This window comes from Pogona vitticeps, chromosome 1 (assembly GCF_051106095.1).
Source record: "Pogona vitticeps strain Pit_001003342236 chromosome 1, PviZW2.1, whole genome shotgun sequence".
NCBI classification, from domain to species: domain Eukaryota; kingdom Metazoa; phylum Chordata; class Lepidosauria; order Squamata; family Agamidae; genus Pogona; species Pogona vitticeps.
Window position 1 is genome coordinate 231634563 of NC_135783.1, and position 22021 is coordinate 231656583.

Sequence of the window (22021 nt, forward strand, 5' to 3'; positions counted from 1 at the left end):
CCTTCCCTGGGCCACATTAGAAGATGAAAGTTTGGTTTGGGCCACACATAAATTTGGTTTGGGCCGCATGGGGGGGCAGCCCTAGCCGTCCTCCGCAGCCCCGCTCCAAGCATGCTTACTGGCAGCTGCGATTACAGACAGCAGAGGCTGCCAGCTTCGACTCTGGTCGCTTTATGGGGCCGGGAGGGGATCCACCTATTGACAGGGACAGCACAATCCAGTCACACAGCCCCCCTCCCCTCCTGCTCCTTCCTTCCTTCCCTCTCCCCCCCCCATTGTGACGTGCCCCAGCCGCATTCCAGCCACAAGCGCCAGCAGTGTAACTTGAAACTTTGGAATTTCTTTAAAAATAAAAAATTGCACTGGGCCGCATTATGAGCTGACCTGGGCTGCATGCGGCCCTTGGGCCGCAGGCTGGACAAGCCTGCTCTAGAAGGAAGAGTCTACAATAATCACTATGTGAACTCGATACTCCATTTCCCAAAAGATCCACAGCTGAAGTTCTTCACGTCTTTAAATAAACTATGAGCAGAAACACAAAATAATCTGATGGGATGCATAAAAATCTAGCACAATTGTAAACTTCAAAGGATACAGCCATCCCCCCCCTCTTATCTGTTGAACACTGAAAAATAAACCCCAGAATAATTCACATGTTCATTATGTTAGCTGTAAGTATCTAGTTTATATATATTTTCTTAACAGCAGTACATTTTGTAAAGATATTGAATAATATTAAGTACATTTTTTACTTGTTTGCTCAGTAAATAAACACTACAAACTGTTTTCAGTGTTTCAATTAAAAGGCTTTTTTTTCAGTTCATTATCACTAAAATACCTAGCCAGCCAAAATGAAATCACTGATGGGGCTCAGCATTTGCATTCTATGCATTATTAAATTCAGCTTTCTTTCTTTCTTTTTTGTTTGAAACCCAATTATAAAGATCCAATTTATCCCCTTCAAGGAAGATATCTACAGCCTTTCTGAAAGTAATAACAGCTATATATTAAGCTAATTAAGCACTAACGAACATTACTTTTGTTTCAATACGATGAACGAGAAGGCTGCTTGTTGCAATTAAGCCTAGCAACGGCCCTCCTAGACGTATCATGTATATTTGTCATAAACACTTGGCAGAATTTGGAAACAGAAGATACTTCACTGATAATTGTTAATTCATATTTGCATCCAGTTTCACTTAGGATCATGACAACTTATATGGGTGCTCAACACTCATTCCTCCATGCCCATGGATCACAGGATCCATTCACCACAAAAGGCCTAATCTGTTTTGGAAATCTGGAAAATGAATTGGTGTGCTCAGGTTTGGTTAGATAACTGTCCATAGAGTGAAATTCTAGGCATGTTTAAACTCAATGAAATTTACTCCTCAGTAACTGTGCATGGGATTATATCATCAAGCTCCTGATATTTCCGTTTCTTGTTTTCAGATCTCACAGCGTGTTATGCACAAAAGTTAATTATACATAAGCAACAAATGCCTTTTAGACCTGCTCCCTGTTGTCTGTGGGCCTATAAACCCAATCAATACCACTGCCTTCTGTGGCCTCTGAAGTCTCAGAGGCAAACATAGAGGAATGTAGAGTAGCTGGCCCTATTAACCCAATTTCTCTCCCACGGTGGGATTTCCACAGAAATCTGTGCCTCAGACAGAACGTTTTGGAGATCATTCACAGGGTCACAACAAGCTGGAGGCAGCTTGATGGCACATAGCAACAGGAACAACTGTGCCTCAGCAATCAGATTTGATATATTTACCTTCCTGTGACCACTCTCAAAACAACACACATTAAATACAAAACATCTAGCTAAGGAAAACCACACAGTTTGACAATCAGATATCTTTCACCACTTGGGGAATGTGCCTTTCCAAAATCTATATCAAACTTATCATCTAGTTTGACTCATAGTTCCCCTACTTACTCAGATGGCTTTTTCTCCCATCTGCTACTAACCAAATGCCAATCCAGCCCTCTGCCAGTACAGTGGTACCTCAATTTAAGAACTTAATCCGTATTGGGACAGCGTTCTTAAGTCAAAACGTTCTTAAGTCAAAGCACCATTTCCCATAGGAATGCGCTGAAAACTATTGAATCCGTATTTGCTGTTTTTTGTTCTTAAATTGAGGCGGTGTTCTTAAATCGAAGCATTAGTTTCCATGGGAACTAATGTAAAGCCAGTTAATCTGTATCTACCACTAGGAGGTGATTTTTCTTCTTCTTTTGACCTAAGGTGAACTTAGGTCAAAAAAAGGGCTGGAAAGGGGTCCGCCCCCTTTTTTGGTTCTTAGGTCGAGGCTCTGTTCTCAAGTCGAAGCAACTTTTTGTGAATGGAGCCGTTCTTAACTTGAATCGCTCTTAGATAGGGACGTTCTCAAGTCGAGGCACCACTGTATTTGCCTGCATTACGAGTCCAGCTGAAGTGAGGGTGGGATATGGCCACACTTGCAAGCCATGCCCCAAATAGCTCTGCAGTTCTATCATAAAAACAAAATACAAGACAAGACAAACTCTTGCTTCTGCTTTGCAACAGTCAATCTTGCAAGATCAGGGCATTCCCAAACTCATGTGGGGATAGGATATTTGCCAGGTCAGCAGCATTCTGTTCTCTGATATTTCAGGGTCAAAACTTGAGACCATAGAGACAGGTCTTTGTGATGTCACAAGGGTGGGTCATTTTAATGTGATAAGAGGCAGGCCAGTCAAGATGTGGATGGGAAGTTTGCACAATGTACATATGCTCTGGCACAAGCCAGGAATGCTTAGCCTAAGCTTCAATGCCTTCCCAAGCACACAAATCAGTGTACAGTGGTGCCTCGCATAGCGAGGTTAATTCGTTCTAAAAAAAACATCACTATGGGAAAACATCGTTAAGTGAAACGAGTTTTCCCATAGAGATGCATTGAAAACCGGATAATCCGTTCTAATAGGAATGGATTATCTGGTTTTCTCCCTCCCCCCGCGGCTTGGATCTGACCCGCGGCGGCTACCTCAGCCATGGCTGGACTCCCTAGAGTCCGGCCATGGCTGGGGTAGCCGCGGCGGCTCAGATCCAAGCCGCGGGGGAGAGTGGGGGGGGTCCGGATGCCTTTCAGGAATCCCGGGCTTGGATCCCACCCCCTGCCGGTTACCCAAAACATGGGTAACCGGCGGCGGGTGGGATGCAAGCCTGGGACGCCTGAAAGGCATCCGGATCCCACCACCCTCCCCCCGCGGCTCGGATCCAAGCCGTGGGGGGAGGGTCGGAAGCATAGCCGGACTTCAGCCGGCTAAGAGGCCGGCGATCGGGCAGGAGGAGGTGGGAAGCTTCCCCCACCCCCTCCTGAGCGAATGCCAGGTTTTCAGCCAGCTGATAGGTCGGCGATCGGGCAGGAGGAGGTGGGAAGATTCCCCCGCCTCCTCCCGAGCGAACGCCGCGTTTTCAGCCGGCTGATAGGCCGGCGAGCGGGCAGGAGGAGGTGGGAAGATTCCCCCGCCTCCTCCCGAGCGAACGCTGTGTTTTCAGCCGGCTGACAGGCTGGCGATCGGGCAGGAGGAGGTGGGAAGATTCCCCCACCTCCTCCCGAGCGAATGCCCGCTTGTTCAGCCGGCAAATGGTGCCTATGGGGAAAACATCTCAAAGCGTTTTTTCCCCATAGGCAACATCGGTATGCGATCACAAAAGCGATTGCAAAAAAGCCATCGTCATGTGGATTCCTCGTTATACGAGGCACTCGTTATACGAGGCACCACTGTAATCTCATCCTCCAGCAACTCTCACCATGAGATTCATCTCCCTGCCTGGAGAAACAAAGCAATTCACTGAGACTTCAGCTACTGCCCTGAGATCCGGCAACCATCTGCAAGGAGATGCTAGCACAAATGTCAGCAAGCTTAAACTACAACTTGTCCACATTTTCCCCTCATGGTCTGAATTTTCAGCCCAGCCCACATACCCCTGGACCTCAAGGCCAAGGAAAATTGTTCCCTCTGCTCAGGCAGGAATGCACATATGCAGTGAAAAAAAATTAAACTATTTTTTAAAGTGTTCGAAAGAAAGGCTACATGAAAATGCTTTCCAGCTCTGGACAAATATATTACCTGATACCCCATTCTCCCATATAAACATCTACTTGATTAGGAAATCCCAGGGTTTGTAATTCCAGATGGGGTTTTATTGTTGTTACTTTTCTTCCTCAGCTTCCAACCTCTGACCCTAACAGAATTTTAAAGGCATGTGAGATGTTCTAGGAATGGTTTATTGTTGCCAACCCCTAATGAATTTCCGTGGCTGGGCTGGGATATGAACCCAGATCTCTTGAATCCTAGCCCAACATTCTGCCTACTGCATCCCACAAGCTCCCTGTGGGGCTTTATATAGATTACTAGAGGGCTCTGCTCAGAAGTATTTTGATTTAGTTGGAAGCCAAGAAACAATTATAGCCATAAACCAGTTATGATATATAGCTGCATTCAAGGAATAATGTGATTTTTAAATATCTGTGGTTAGGTTATCTAAAACTACCTATAGATACAGGATTTTTATTTTGAATACTATATTAGCAATGTTTGAAGAATTAGTCTTACAGCCTAATCTCTTAGTACCTCTAATTTCACAGTGGTGTACAGAAGCAAGCACAGTGTCTCAGGAAAAGGCATTTTCTCTTTAATCCTTTGAGGACACTGAAATAATTTCTATCAGCTACTAAAGATTCTGACTACCGATACCTGGACTAGACAATGTAGGTTGCTAGAATTAGCATCGCCATACCAACCCAACCTCATCTGAATTTAGAAGTTAGAGAGAGTTCAACATGGTTTCTACTTGGATGGAAGACCACCAGGGAATACAAGAGATGCCCAAACAAGTCTAGGAAAATAACCTGTGCAAAATCTTGGAAGCTTGCTGCTAATCACAGTTGAGAATTCCAGGCTTAATGGATCAAAGGTCTGACTTAGCCCAAGGCGGCTTCCTATGTTCCTAATTAAGTGCAAAACTGTCTTAAACCTGAAACACTTGAAAATTACCAGTGAGGTATAAAAAATTCCCAATAATTATAATGTGTTTCATTGCTAAAATGTACATACATATGTACATACACGCGTGCACACACTTACACCACACATTCCATGATTTATAGGAACAACCCCGTTCTTTGTATTGTGGACCCTGCTGAGGGTTACTTTGGACCATATTATAAAGAAAAACTTTCACTCTTCATTGGGCTGCCTTCACTTATGTGTGAGGGCTAGAGTGAAAAACTGTATGTCATCCCAAGTCCAAATCTAAATTCCTCTGGCGTGCCTGCTCCAAACAACGGGCATGCTGCCAAGTCCTCTCATCTGGCAATTAGGCCTCATTTTCCTTTCCACGTCACTAACAGAGATGTTAAATAGGATTTGGTCCCAGCAGTGAGCCCTAGGGGGTTCGCCTTGTTACTGCTTTCCACGAAAGCTTGCTGACATTCACCTGAAGGTCTGCAAGAGTGTGCGGCGATTCTTGATGAAACAAAATCTGACATCCAACATGTTTTCAGGAGCGTATAGAGAGGTGTGCGCTTGATTTATGAACAAGCTTTTAATGGAGCGTGCAGCACAGAAAGCCCTTTACACTCTCCCCCTCCATAAGTCCACATACCTCGTTTTATTTTAGTTTCCATCCATACCTTCTTCCTCATAATTTTAGGAATCTGTGACAGAACACATTTTAAAGCTGCTGTTCTGGAAAAATGAGACTTTGAATGCTAAATTTCATGAGACTTGTTAAAAATCTCCAGTCATCCGGACCTCAGGGTCTAGCTTTCTCTGTGGTGGTAAACCTGTGTCTGAGCTTAGCATCTCACCTCATGTGGCTCAATGTTCTCCTTTAAAAAGGAGGAAAACTCACAGGAAAACCAGTATCTGAGTGATGATCTCTTGCTCAATCTTCTTCAACACATCTGGTTTTCTTATACATATAGGCAACCACGGTGGCTCTGTATTCTAGAAGAGAATCCTAGACCATCATCTCTCATCTTTGAGACCCACCAGGCACCCAGGGAAGAACATTCATTTCCTTTCTGGAAATGTCACCATTTTGCAGGCATGGAGGGCACCAGCAGAGGGTTCTGCAATGCAGTGAGGAGGATAGGAGTAGCTACAAGGAAACAAAACAAGAGTATGAGAGCCATGGGAGACTCCAAGAATCTCATGTTGCCCATCTCAAGTTATAGCATTTGAGGTATAATCCAGTACCCTATTTCACAGGAGTAGGATTGCCAGATTATCAGCATCTCACCCTCATATAAATTTGAGAGCCAAAACCTGAGACCAAGGGCAGGTTCTTGTGATATCCCAGAGGTGGAGCAAGGAAGGTAAAGTTTGTTTGTTTGTTTGTTTGTTTATACCCCACCTATCTAGTCATTTCGACCACTCTAGGCGGCTTACAACATAAAGGATAACAAGTTCAAGAAAAATTTATAACAATTAATTAATTAAATGATTCTGCAAGATGGAAAAAATACAAAATAAATCAAATAAAGAGAAAAAGAATAAAAAAGGAAAGAGGACAGGAATTAACTGGAAGGGAAGGCCTGCCTATACATCCACGTTTTTAGTTGGTTCTTAAAAGTACCCAGCGAGGGTGCAGTGCGAGGAGTTCTTCCTCCCCCAGATCTTCCACTGCTGTTTCCAGTGTTTTTATCATGATGCTTGTTCCCTACTCATTCCCGTGTTCCAATTGGTACAGGCGGTTCAATGTCGATGCACTAAAAAGCCAGAAGTGAACAATAGAGATGGTTAGGCATATGCACCTGGGCCCACCATGTTATTTGGAGCAACATACATGCAGACACTTTCACACTGAACCAGCGAGCTTTAGTACCGAGTCAGTATGAATGGAAATGAGCTTAAAATGACATCTCAGGAACAAAAGCTTAAACTGTCTCTTCCTCCATTACCATTCAGCCTCTTATATGCCTCCTTGGCAGGAGAACAGCTAGCAATTCTCTGAGACTTCACTCAGTGTCTGGACACCTGGTAATCTCACATGGCAATATGTTCCACTGAATTCCACTTTTGTAATTCCCATGGTCTGAACTAATGCTGTCCTGAGTCAACTGCAATAGTTAGGTATTAAAAGAATAACCTAATAAACCAATAAAACTATTTCTTCAGTTAATGCTACAATTGTCTTTTTCTTTTTGTAATGTGGAAGCTTTCTCTGTATCAGAGCTTTCAAAACCATGGTTTCTAGAACTCTGATAATGTGCAATATCTAATCACATAATCCATGAACCAGTTGTAGACCAGTACAAGCATATATGTACTTAGCACCATTTTTAATTTATCATTTTTGAAGAATAAGACTAAAGAGATATCTGTTATCAAACGAGCCAACAAGTCCCCATTGTGCAGTCTTTTTCTCCACTCTCCCAAAAAATTACTAATTATGCAATATGGCTTAGGTCTCAGGATTATCACAATAAAATGCTGGCATTGATTAATACACAACTCTGAAAACAATGTTATTAAAATATGAGTTGCATGCTTTGATTTATAGAGGAAAAAAGTTTAGGCGATCAACCAAGACCCTAAGCAATTAAAGTGGTACAAAGGAAAGAATTTGAAATTAACCACTCTGTGCCCTAATTTCAGAATCCATATGTTCATTTTACTCTCAATTACCTCCCCTGCAGCTTTTAAATCAAAACATGGACATAAAGATACATGGAATCAAGTCTGGTGCATATGTGTTACCACTGCTACAGACAACAAGTGCTAAGCATCTGAGACTCCACATCAGTTTTTCCTTAAACTATAAAAAATACAGTTAATGAATTAATTTTAAATTAATATTACTGTTTTAGCATTAGTTTTCCTAGTTTGTTTCTTCTGACCCCCTTCCTGGGGATATTTATGATATCAACAATGGAGCCCCTCACCCCAAATGTTTAGGGTGGGTCTCCCTTTGCTGTGATCACACACCCATGCTCGCAGTGCAGACTGACAAGATCAGAACAAATGCCAACAATCATTTATTTGGTATTGTGGGTAGAGATAGGGGTATTCATATACGAATATCCCCACAGAGGTGGAAATAATGAGGGTCCACTCCAATCATGATTGTCTACTCATGATTTTGCCACTCTTCGACCTAGCAGAGAGACCCACCTCCTGTCATCCCACCTCCTGCCATGACTAGGTAATCAACTGTGGACAAGGGCACAATAGGAAGGTCCAACAAGCTCATGTCAGCAGCAAAGATTCTCATTATTTCCACCTGTGTGGGGATATTCGTATTCGTATATGAATACGAATATCCTCATCTCTAATTATGGGCTCAGATTCCAAGCCAACATTAATATTGCCAAGAGCTCCAGAATCAGAAGCACATGTAGGACACTAGGCTCATCTCTCTTCTCTCAGTGTGTCAGAAGATTTACAACATCTGCAACACAGAGAAGACCAAAGACATCATTAATTAAAATAATAATTAGGGCATATCATGTTTAAAATGGTAAAGTGTATGATGGGGGTGGAACAAATAAACCAATGCAATAAGCTGGAAATAAACCATTTTGAGGTGGGTTTTTTTATTTTAAAAATCCACAATATTTTAAGAACACTCTTTCAAGAGAGATGGAAGTACTTGAATATTAAATAAATCAGCAACAAAGAACAACACCAAAAGCTTTTCAGTTCACAGGAGATTCATGGACGATAATAATAACCATTAAAAAGTTACTTTTTGTCAGAAGTACCGTAATTAACATTTTCCTCCACAGCTGGCAAATGTAAGACATTCAGCATTAAACCTTTCACCCATCTTTCTCTACTAGAAAGACTTGTTTAATATAAGTTAAATTTCTAGAATAGGAAACTGCTGCCAGTTACTTGCAATGTTAGTTGATTACTAATACTTATTAACATTTAAAATAAGATAGGCTTGATCATTTCAAAGGCTGCAAGAGAGGTTGCTTTTCAAATTGTCTGCCAGAAGGCATTTTCAATTGGACTAAATAAGTTCTAAGGAAATGAGGACGGAGAATCACATCAATGGAAGATGGTATTTTGCATCCAAATATTTCTGGGCATTCCTTGTTCTGTCCTTTATAACCATATGCGACTGAATTTTATCTTGCCAGGCTGCTCCCTTCTGTGTAGGCTAGGCTTTCAACATACCAGTGAAGGAACAAAGATATCACAAGACTGTCAAGATTGTAGTCTGGAACTAGTCATGTTAAAGAGACACAGAAAAAACTTCCTCTCTAGGGCCCAAAATTATTTCTGTTTCGATATTTTTTTGCTTTCTGTTTTTGACCATGAATGGTTTCATAGAGTTTTAACATTTAATCTTCTTTTCAGTGGATTAATTTTTCTTTAAATGTTCAATAGCCATCAAGAACTATGATGGGTGAACTAGAATCAGACTGCACGTTAAGTGCATAGCATGCCAAGATATGGAAAGCATTCTTTATCTTCCTCATTTCCTTTACCAGCAGAATTACAGGAACACTTCTGACCTCTTCCATTGTAATTTTTGTATAAAGGGTATGCAACGATAAACACAAATGGCTAAAGTAAAACTGGTCATTTAAAACTCTTTTATTCTCTTCACCTTTGATGAACCTTAGCTTTGATGTTTTGCCTATTTCACAACTCTTTGATTTCTTGCTTTTTTTACTGTGTCTTTTGACAACAGTACATCACATATTCTGTCCTGGGAGCCATTATCCAGGCAGATTGATTTTGTTTTGGTAATAAACCAGGCCACAATGGGATATCACAATAAACCAGGCTGCCACAGAAACCCCGGCTTATCAGAAGCATATTGCTGCATAGCATTGCTCCCAGCTAGTAAACAAAACATGGGCCTCTGCAGCCCTTCATTCATTCATTCGTTCGTTCGTTCGTTCGTTTGTTTGTTTATTTATTTATTTATTTATTTCTCTGACATACCCCCAGCAGGAAACAATGATCCATATAACCTGTCATGGAATAAACTATGCATTATTTGTCTCACTTTCTTCAGGGAGAGACAGGCCAGAGAACTGACTTCTTACGAGGGTCTGCAGAACCTGTGGTTTTCAGGCACAAGTTATGTTTCACCACTGCCGGCAGAAGTAGAAGAAATTAATAAGTTTCTACCAGTAAACCTTATCTACAATAAGCTGGGTTCTTCTTTAATTCCAGCTTGGTGTATGTTTGAAGATAGCCACAGTCATCCATTTTAAAGAATGAGGAACCACAGCAGCTCTGATAAATCTAAACGGAGACTAAATTCCAACCAAAACTTTGTTATAAAGCATATTTCCAAAGAACCAAGACCCCAAAATCTGGTTATTGTCTATATTTTTTTAAAATTTATTGGTTATGTTTGGGGGGGGTAAATGCCAGTTTTATTCTTACAAGAGAGAATAACATCTCACAAAATCTCAGCTATTGTTATGGCTCCCACTACACTCAGCAGCAATGTGTGACAGCTGCCAAGGACCACTGCCATCAAATGCGCAGGATGTCACGTTTAAGAAGGAACAGTGACAAGGGTGTCGGATATATAAAACTGCATTTTCTGACAAGAGCATGAGAGACAGCCATCCCGATCAACTGAGGGGAAACAGAGTGGTCGGAAGACCAGATGGGCGGGGTATAACTCAAATAAATAAATAAATAAATAAATAAATAAATAAATAAATAAATAAATAAATAAATAAATAAATAAATAAATAAATAAATAAATAAATAAATATGAAACTGCTAACCAATCCTGAGGTCCCATCTGCCTTGAATGAATCCTGTTGATAAATATCCAACTGCAAGTGTGTACTGAGAAAATGGGAAATGTTTTTTAAAAATCCCAGTAACACTGTTTTAATATATATTTGTGTAAGATATGGGCAAAAAACCCCACAACCAAGCCAAGTATGCCTAGGGGAAGAGGTGTCTGGTTTATTAAAACATACAGAGAAAACAACACAGATACATTTCAAAACAGTGTCACGTCTGCCCTGTCTTCTGTGATTAAGCACTAACCTTGTACGTTTATTTATCACCTCATGAATTGATCTGCAAGTTTACCTTTTTATCATTTGCTTCTGTCCATCTATCACACAGGAAACATACGTAGCACATTGTAAATTCTGAGCCCATAAAAAGGAGTTTCCATGGCAACAGAGTGTTCTTGTTTTGTATAAACAAGAAGTAGAGACAGAGGTCAAGTTAGACAGATACCACATGATGTCTACTCCAGAGGTGTAGCCTGAAAAATAACTTTGCTCTTGTTTAACTTGGTCTAGGATAATTAGACTCCTGTAGCACTAGGCGGAATAGTATAGGCAATTTATTGTTCAGTCTCTTATTAAGTGGATTAATTTGATGCTGACCTTCCTGATGCAAGATACTGACATGAATAAAAGATGCTAGGCTTGCTGTAAAGGTCAGAAGATTTGCAGTCTCTGAAAACTCCAGAGCAACCTCTGGTCAGTTAAAAACATCTGTGGGTGTGTTGTAATATCTGAGTGTTTCGAGTGAAAATCACACAGGTTAGACAGATTCAAATATCAATCCAAAGTCTTAAGTGCGTACTTTCTGAAGCCTTGTGGCACAGTGGTTAAACTGCAGTACTTTAGTGAAGACTCTGCTCACGACTTTGAGTTAAATCCCAGGCTCAGGTAGCTGGTTCAAAGTTGACTCAATCTTTCATCCTTCCAAGGTTAGTAAACTGAGTACCCAGCTTACTGGGAAGGGTGGGCAATGTATAGCCTACGTAATTAAATTGTAAACCACCCACAGAGCTCTTTAAACACTACGGGGTGGTATACAAACAGCACACTTTGCTTTGCTTTCAGACAGACCCTTTATTGTGCAATCAAGCTACAGTCAACCCTAGACTTACAAACGGCCCTAGTTACAAACATTTTGACCTACAAACCGCTCTGATAGAAAAATATTGACTTGACTTGCAAACTTAGATTCAAGTTACGAACCAGAAAAAAACTGCACGGGAGGTGGGGAAAGCACGAAATTTGAACCTTCAGTTAACCGTTGGCCAGTGAAGAAGGTGCCTGTCTGCTTCCTCGCTCTTCCAAGCGTTTTAAGAGTGGATTTGGAGACAGTCTTCAGACTGCCTGGTACTGCCTGGTACAGTGCTGTACAGGCTGTATTTTTATTTTTTTTTGGCTTTTTTTAAATTTTTGATTTTTGGATTTTTAAAAGGTGTTCCCTCCCTCCTTTACTGCCCCCTTTTCCCCCAAAAGGTGCTTGTACTGTATTGGCTTGTCTTGATTGAAAAGGTGCTTTTCAAGGTGATCTGTTGTCTGAAAGGTGCTTAGTTTTTCCCAGAAGGTGCCTGTCTTGGCTGAAAAGGTGCTTTTCAAGGTGTTCTGTTGAAAAGAGGTCTGTTCCCTCCTTCCCTCCCTCTTTTCTTTCCTCTTTTTTTTAACCTGAGTCATCTCAGGTTAAAAGGAAAAAAAGAAAAAAATTCTGCCCCTAGTGGTAGGAACGGATTAACCGGCTTTGCATTAGTTCCTATGGGAACTAACAATTTGCCCCTCGACCTAAGAACCAAAAACAGCCGGAACGGATTAATTGGTTTTCAATGAATTCCTATGGGAACTGCTGGTTCTACTTACGAACTTTTCAACTTACAAACTTCCTTCCAGAACGGATTAAGTTTGTAAGTCGAGGGTTTACGGTACTTCAATCATGGAATTTTACAGAATGGAGGTGAAGACAAACTTGTCCAAAACCCTACTGGGGAAAATCTATGTGGCTAAGAGCAATTGCACAGCAGTTTTCTTCTTGTTGCTGGCCATATACTAAACAATTGGGCACACATTATGACAGTAGAGGAAGCTGAGAAGTGTCACGGTCCAGCAGTCCAGGTAGGTTTATTTGCCTGACTGCCTATTAAGCTGTGGAATGAAGTGCCTGATCCCTTGTACATAAGGCAGGTACTCTGCTGAACTATTTAATTCATTGATCTATTTCAGTCACCTTTATTTCAGACACATGGTTTGCCCAGGATGAATGTGTGGCTTTAGACACCTTTTCTACAGGAGCTTACATCTGTTCCCATTTCCCTTGCCTCACACAGCATGGGAAGGAGTTGCAGTAATATTCAAGGCAGCTTTTGCTAGCAAGCTGATCCCTCAGATAGGAACTGACGTATTTACCTCCTTCAAGGTTCAATCTGTTTCTTTAGTGCATCCTGTAGTGAAGTTGGCATGCATTTATCTCCCTCCAAACTCAGCTTTGGAAATGAACTTCCTGGAGGAATTTTCCACCCAGTTATCTGGCATTCTGATCATTTTCCTTGCATAGTTTTTGTATATTTCCTCTTCCACCTGCTCTGCCCGTTCAGATAGTTATTACCAGGAACCTGTCTGAAATTACTTCCAGCAAGTTTACATCACCCTGAATCAGGAAACCTTGCAGCTATTTCTGGATTGGTCAAGGCCACAGTGTTTGCAGGTCTATTATAATTTACAGGTTAGCTCAATGGATGACTTGGCTGCTGCTTTCCAAACAGCAAGTAGTGCTGCTTTGGAGCAAACAGCCCCTTCTGTTTGTCAGGAGAGAGCTGTTTGCCCTGTTCAACCTTGGCTTTCTCAGGAGCTTAAAAATTAGCGGTCTTCTCTTCTCAATGGAACCATGCACCATCAGAGCACCCCCATTCCCTTTGAAATCTGCATTGGGGAGGTTTTTTTTTTAACTGTATAGATAAAACTAAGCAGGCTTTTTATCAGTCTACTATTTTGGTTCAGGCATACAACCCAAGGCAGTTCTTTAATATTTTTAAGAGTCTGCTGGCCCCAGGGTTGTCTGGCACAGCTTTTGATGCTTCTTTATCGCCCTCAGTTGATGTCTCAGGTAATTACTTTTTTTTCAGAAAACTCAGAAAATTTGTTTGACTTTTAAAGCAGATTTTAGTCTTCCTTGTTCCTTTCCCTCCCATCCCCTGGAGGACTAGTTTGAGTTTTACTGGGTAAGGAAGCAGGTTTCTGAAATTCAGTATGCTTCCTCTGTAACTACTGCTCCTAACAACAAATCTTGCCATTTTAGTGGATGATTGGCTGTCACTTTGTTAATTTGTGAACGCAACAGCCAAGGTATGTAATTTCCATCTTGCTAATATCTGCTGGATCTATCATTTCATGACTCCTGAAACTACAAAGCTCCTTGTCCTTGCCCCTTGTTTACTATAACAACCTTTTGGTGGGTCTTCCACTTCATCCACTTATCCTGGTACAGAATAGTGTTGTACAAGTGATTTTCAAGTTACCACTTTGCTCCCATATTTCCCATTGTCCTAGGTCAGGGATGGCGAACGTATGGCGCGCATGCCACAGCTGGCACACAGAGCCCTCTCTGTGGGCACACGAGCCATAAGTCACCATAGAGAAATACTTACCCATCTTCCAATCCTAGATTTTGGCACTCCCCACTGCTGGTGCAATTTCCATCTTGCTAATATCTGCTGGATCTATCATTTCATGACTCCTGAAACTACAAAGCTCCTTGTTCTTGCCCCTTGTTTACTGTAACAACCTTTTGGTGGGTCTTCCACTTCATCCACTTACCCTGGTACAGAATAGTGTTGTACAAGTGATGTTCAAGTTACCACTTTGCTCCCATATTTCCCATCGTCCTAGGTCAGTGATGGAGAACGTATGGCGCGTGTGCCACAGCTGGCACATAGCGCCCTCTCTGTGGGCACACGAGCCATAAGTCGCCATAGAGAAATACTTACCCATCCTCCAATCCCAGATTCTGGCACTCCCCACTGCTGGTGCAGTGGTCCAGCAGAGGGGTGCAATGGTGACCATTACCGGTCTAGCCCAATGGGAGATTGGAGACCCAGTAAGTATTTCTTTGTTAATACTGCCCATGGGGGTGGGGGGAACCAAGCATTTAACCCTTGCAGTGCAGGAGCACTTGTTTTTTTCTAAACTAAACCTCAGCATTCGGGTTTTAATTGCAGTATTGGCACTTTGAAATTAAATTAGTTGATTTTGTGTTGCAGTTTGGACACTCGGGCTCAAAAAGGTTCACCATCACTGTCCTAGGTCATTGCATTGGATGCCTATCCAGTAAAGAATATATTTAAAAATCCTTGTAGTGAGATTTAAAGCCCTACAGTTCCCCCCTTCCAATTACTTAGCAGAGTTGGTGGCATGCCATAGTCCTCTTAAGAGGACTCAGTGCACAGACTGTGGACTTTTGATGGTCCCTTGGACGAAGGTAGCAAATTTCAGGCTTCAGGCATTTTCCCATTTGGCTCCAAACCTATGAAATTCTCTCCCCCAGAACCTTTGTGTGGAACCAGAGTTGGACAAATTCAGATGAGGTTTGAAAATCTGTTCAGTTTGGAGCCAAGGCAAGGTGTCAGGTGTATGGAAAGGTGAGCAGCCAGTATATTTTGACTTGAACTTTTTAACTGGCTTATTGGATTCTGAGGATTATGTACGTTTATTGATTTTACTGGAATGTACTCTGGTGCAGAGCACAATTTAAATAGGATCCTGGCCATTATACCTCAATATATTCCCCTCCCATATGTTCCCTGCACTACTACCTCTTTCCTTTCCACAGAAAAGAAAAGAATAAGAACACTATGTTTCACAGGTGTGTTGTAATTTCTGTACAACTGTACCATCTTTGGGGCAACAGCTCTAAGCATATTTAGCAGTCCATCCTATTCAGGTAAGTCAGCTCCATTGGTATGGGCTGTAGCAGGGGTGAGAAACCGCTGGTCGTCCGGGCATTTTGGCTTCAACTTCCATCAGCCTCAGCCAATGTGGCCAAAGGCAGGAACCTGTGTGAGATGTTGCCCAAAAGAGCTGGAGAGTAAAAGGTTTTGCATTCTCGGGTAGTGAAAGTAAGTCAAGTTGAGAAGGAGAAACAGAGATCTATTACAATGCTATAGGAGTATCTTGCCCTAAAGAATGTGGCCCTTTACATTATTTGGGTATGCATTTCAAGATAGGAAATATCCTATAAATTGTAATTTGACTACTCTTGGCCCAAAGCCTTGGAAAGGAAGGGAAGGAGAGGGGGAGAAGTGAGAGGGAGAAAGGGATGGAAGAATACAGCAGGGGGCAAAAAGTAATTAAATGGTGCAACTGACATGAAATATTAATTAGATGATATTTGATTTTTATTTTTAAGATCTGAGTTACTGTACTACAACTTTGATCGCAGACAAACAAAACAACCTACATTTCTGTTGTGCAGAACTAAAGAAATATTAGCAGCAAGGGGTACCCCCATGGCTGCTGAGGAGATGGGGACCACTTGGGGTGTTTTTGTTCCAAGGAGAACACCTGTGGTTTGGCATAGCTCTGTTCCACTGCTTCATGTACCAGCCTTCAAAGGCTGCAGACAAAGCGCTCTGCCTACATTTGGAGGCAGAAGAAGGGCAAAATCTGTAGCACCATCCTGAGCCATTATGGGCTGAACACAGGCAATCTCAGGTAAATGGAAAAGACTGACTTTCACTTCTTACTGACTAAATTGTTGTGAAGTACTTTACTGCAGTGCAGGCAGGCTATAGTCAGGGGTGCGATTGTTCTACCATTGCTGTATGTAAGTACAGAATTTGGTACCAGACAAAGGATTGAATTCTTCAGAATGCTCTCTTTCACTGTTAGAGAATAAAACAATCTCCTAGCTCCTGTGGTTAAAAATATGGTGTGAAATTATGTGCCAGTGTATCAAGAAATCTCAGAAGTTGCAGGGGGATGATGGTACTAAGTATGATTCTAACTGATATGAGCAAAGTACATCAGAACCGTATTTACTTCTGTGCCCTGTGGCGTGACTATGAGAACTCTAATCAGTTATGAAATACAAGCCTGCTTCATTTCTATAATTTACACCCATGCTTGACAACTTCAGCAGGTCCCGGAGCCAGTTTTCTTGCTCCCAAGTTTCAGGGGGGGGGGCTGCACATGCCCCTGAATAGGCTCCCCCAGTCAAACCCAAAGTACCAAAATCCACACTTGGGTATTTTTTAGTTTAAAATGTTTCAGAGCCTCCTGCAGCTTATTCAAAATGTGAATCGCCATTCTTGGAGACTTTTGAGGAACAGCAATTCACCACTTTTTTTCTGGAAAAAGGCCAGGGCTGGAGCCCACAAAAACTACCATATGTAACTCTGGGGCCACATTTCCCCCCCCCCCCCATTGATACAGAACCCAGGATTTAGCTTTCCTTACTCCATCCTTCTCACTCAATTCTGGAAGTTTTTAAAAGACTATCAAAATTTTTAGTGCTGGATTGCAAAGTCTGCTCCCTTTGAGTTTACACAGCAGGCATCAGTCATGCATGTGGATCAGAAAATTTAAATCCAATGTTTAAAAGATATTTGTATCTCCCACAGGCTTTTTATGCATCTGCACATTACTTCTATGTTGCTTAATGTTTGCTTTAAACTCTTGGACCACTTTATATAGCCCTATTATATTTTAGCATTCTAATTCATAACTTCTTGTAAGTTGCCCTAGGAACTTCTTAAAAGTTGGGAAAATTCATCAATTCATGTGTTTCCTAAATGGAAATAAACCATTAATCTATTAAAGAATGGCTCCCATTTACAGAAGCACATTTCCACCTTTCCTGGTGGAGAAAATCCTGTCAAATATTGCCCACAAGTACGGTTAGAAAAAAGTGTAGTGTCTAATTGCTATTGGCAGTAGCAGAGTAAGCCAGATCTCTTTTCTGGCAACCATAGTGGGTTTTACACTGCTGCCAAATCTTATTTAAAATGAGGAGGTAAAAGAAAGAGAGAAGGAAAGAAGGGACCAGGAAAAGTTTATGAAACTTTGGCTGAAATCCTGTTGCTTAGCATAGTACGTTGCACTATATTGGTCCACTGAATCAGTGGGGATTTGGCAAGGCCTTTAGAGGTCACATACAAAATCTGTATCGACAAGCAGTAATGGTAGTAAAAGTGAGCAAGACAGTCAATGGAAAGGCTTCTAGCTGAAATTGGCAGCCAAATTGCCACATCCTCTACTAGGACTGCCTATGGGAACTCCAAATCCAAATGGCTTGGGTTGAAGCTATTTAAAACACTGTATCTCCCTTTTATGAGAGTCAGTCCCACCACCCTCACAAGTACATTTGCTTGGAACGCAGGAGAGGGCCTCCTTTGCTGCTGCCCCCAGACTCTGTAACTTCCTCTCATAGGAGGCCAGGCTGGCCCTGTCTTTGCTGTCCTTCCGCAAGCACGTGAAGACTTTTGTCTTTAGGGGAAAACAGCCTTCTTAGAAATGAGATGTTGATCAAAGTTCCATTAGAGCAGCCATTCTCAACCTTTTTTGGGCCACAGCTCTTTTAGGAGCTCTTCCCAGGTTCCAGGGCCTCCCGTCCAACAAGGAGACAGCACAAACAGATGAAGAGAAAATCTCCTTCTCACATTTTTCAGTCTGTGGCCCTCTTCAAATGAGCCTCCCCCCTCGGAGGTCATATGGGCCCTGTTGAGAATGGCTGCTTTAAATGACTGGCTGACCAAGAGGATTTTTTAAAGGGCAATCCCTTCAATTTTATTCTGTTGTTTTACTTGAGCTTTTAATATTGCTCTTATTTATGAGTTTTAATATGATCTCTGTTTAATGCTTTTTTAAACATTGTAATAAGCTATTATTTAGCTTTTCACTTTGTTTCTTTTAATACGATACATCATCTTGGATACTTAAGGAGGAAGGCAGCATACAACTATTTCAAATAAATAAATGAATATTTTTAAACTATTAAAACCTTTTCCCCATCCTAAGTCTCTCAAAGTTCTCCTGAGGACAAAAGGAAGTCTTAAAGAAGCTGAGGATGGGAAGCTTTCCATTCATTTAAATTAAATACCAGTGCCTAAAGATGATATCATCTGGTTCTACAACATAACTTTATGCCAACAGGATTTTGGCCACAGTATACCTTAGTTTCAACTGTGCCTCATGTTCGGTCTTCTCTATCCTGGATGCTACTTAATAAGGGCTATTATTTTACTAGATGCCTGTTGTATCTTTGTGGTTAGTAAATGCATGGTAGACAGGATTCCTTCTTTTCATGCAGGTACCATTAATGGTGGAGAACAGCCCCGATGCAGGAGGCAACAATGGGACAGGTACAATTGCCAAGGTGTGTAAGACAGTCCATTGTCAGTAGAGGCTGGTGAGTGCTAGCATTAACTTTATATTGGCACCATACTCTGACCTACTGCTGAGCTTGTGACTACCATGAAGGGAATGATCACTTTAAGAAAGCTGTAATAGGCAAAATACACCAACAACCTTGAAATATGATTATAATCAAGATTTTGCCTTGTAATGTTAAGCTTCATCATTAGATTTCACTGTTTTTCCAGGTTTTATAGCACACTCCAATTTTCAACTGAGCAGAGGCTCAATTCTTTCTACCACTGAATTTGGCCTTAAATGCCAGTTTTCCCAAAAATATTTTAATTGCCTCTATCATTGTTTTTTGCTGAATGCATAACTTCCTAGAATTAATTGGTTTTTATGCTGATGGAGCGAAGCACTCTTGTCCTCAGTTTGACTCCTGGGAAGGAATAAACACTTTAGAGACTGGCAGTAGGGCAAAAAGAAAAACATAGTATTTATTTTCTCAGAAATCCATTCATGGATGGGAGGTGGGGGGGGTCCTAAACTGACAGAAACAACTAGATGCTGTGCTTGCAAATCTACTGGCAGCAAAGAAGAAGCCATGTGCTGTCTGCCTCTCTCCAGCAAGGTAAACAAACAGGAATTGACCTCAGAAGAAGGGAGTGAACCAAAGAATAGCACCTAGAAATAGTGATGGAAAAGAGGGCAAAACAGTCATGATATTGGTTGATGGATGTACTGTTCCTGATTGGCTGAAGCACACTAGATGATACAGGCTGTGTTTGTGCAGGGGTGCAGGGAGCATGTCCACAAGTTCACTAGAATCTTCTATATTCCACATCACAAACACAATTCCTAATTGGTGGCCACTAGCATTGTCTTCAGTATCTATTTTGTGTGTTCTCCCCTCCTTCCCAGGCACAACAGGCATAGAAAATATACAGCAGCCTTTCTACCAACATGATGTTCTGTCCCATTCTCCCCCCCCCCTTCCCCAGTGTAACTGATGTATAGGATTGCTCATCCCGTCTTCTGCCAGAGTCAAGGCAGAACTAAATCACACAGAGCATTCCTTCCCAATCATCTTGTCTTGTGAATGCTGTGAGAAAGGTTGTATGACATGACTTATTTATAAATCCATTACATTCGTAGGGTACCAAAGTACCACTACTACTGAATCACGCCCCCACACACATTTTCTCTTTCTTTCTGTCTCACTTAACTCTCACTGTAACCATAGTAGCAGCCTCCCATTTCTCTTTTCTCTGTCTTCACTCTGGAAGTGTCCACTGAGCCTTTCCCATTTGCAGATAATCCAGCTGATTTCAAACAACCGGGCAAGGGGGGGAGAGGACCTCTCTGTGTGTGAAAGATGCAGGGATGGCATTCACAACCACTAATTGTAATTTGCCTTTGAAAAATGAATCAAGCCACCAACTACAGCATTTTCACACACCCCCAGTGAAGAACTGCACCTATTCATGTATCTTTCCCATCAAACCCAAGACAAAGCAACCGAATTGCACTGATGTCTCAAATCAGCCCACCATTTATTTTACTGCCGGATGACTTCGTTTTCAAATACAAATTACCATAATCCACCCCCATTACATTGCATCTCATCTCATCTTTATGAGTTACATGTTTTTTTTTTCCAAACTTCTTATAGGAAGTGGATTTTCCATCCAGTGCAAGGGAATAAGGATGTTGAGTCCTGAGGCTGCCACCTCCACCAAACAGGTCTGTATGTGTAGTATGTATTAATGCTTGTGAGGTATTAGGGTGAGTTTCTCCTCTTCCTGGCTCTCCTCCCAGGGTGAGTCTCCAGCTTAAACTATGGCGGGGCGGGGTGGTGGTGGTAACATGGCATGAACTGGCACCCTTACAGCTAAATCAGTGCATGTACTGAACTATAGTGCATGTCAGTTTCCATATAGCATAACCAGGCACAGGTAACTTGGTACAGGAAAACAGAGGATAAGGGGTCTAGGGACCAGTTTCCATCCCTCCTGCTCCTCTGGCTGAAGACTGTAGCACATATCTGCCCCACTGTTGCTTTGTGACTGGATATCCTCAACCCTGCAGCTGCACCAGGAGCTTCCCACTTCAAGCCTTCATCTGATGGGTCTGCCCTAGCTCTTCTTACATCCCCATGGCTCCTCTTCCCCAGCCATTCACCTCTATAGCATCTCCCAGTTGCTGGGCAGCCAGATACAAGACCATTGTTTGCTGCTTATGTATATGGACACCATTGTGGTTGACAGCTCCATCAGTGTGTCAGTAGCAGCCACAACACGGGGCCAAGGTGCAGTGGTCTACGACATCTTATAATGTTATGCGTGTGGGTTTGTGGGGTTTTTTTTTTTTGCTTCATACTAATTAGACTATTACAATTATTTCAATTCAATTGTCTGTAGGAAAGGAGTGGGAGGGGAGAAGAAAGAGAAAAGGAAAGGGAAACAAATAAAAAGGTGAGAAAAGTTGGAAAGGAAAACAGCCATTCATTTACTCCTACATTCATTGAATTGATTGACTCTTTTGTTGTTTCCTCTCGTAACTGAACTACACAATGAAAAATATACATGACTAGCTGTCACGCATGGCCTGCCTCAAGGAGATCTGGAAGCAGCTGCTTCACCAAGGTAAGTTATTCCTCTAGCAGAGTCATTTATCGCTGTCTGATCGCACTCCTAGATTCAGAATGAAAAGGAAGTGTAGTTCCGTTATATCTTCCTGCTGAGTTCATGGCACGGGAATAGATTTGCCCCTCGCAGAGGGAGTAAATTGTGGGTTGTATCTTGACCACTGTGTTATGGTGTAACCATATGTAGGCACTGTGCCTCAATCTGTAACTATATGTAAAGCTGTGCCCATATTCCTTGCCCCACCCCGAAGTCAGTGAAACCTTCCCATGATGAACA

General features: G+C 41.9%; 1 protein-coding gene and 1 long non-coding RNA gene across 2 annotated transcripts in view; one reads left to right on the forward strand and one right to left on the reverse strand.

Annotated features, from left to right (window-relative positions):
- Nucleotides 1–22021, reverse strand: part of KALRN (kalirin RhoGEF kinase) — a 515545-nt gene that overhangs the window by 329751 nt on the left and 163773 nt on the right. The gene's annotated exons all lie outside the window — the stretch shown is intronic.
- LOC144583101 (uncharacterized) lies at nucleotides 19055–21572 on the forward strand. The gene is made up of 3 exons (XR_013536705.1): nucleotides 19055–19149; nucleotides 20770–20840; nucleotides 21518–21572. It is a non-coding gene; the product is annotated as an uncharacterized LOC144583101 (long non-coding RNA).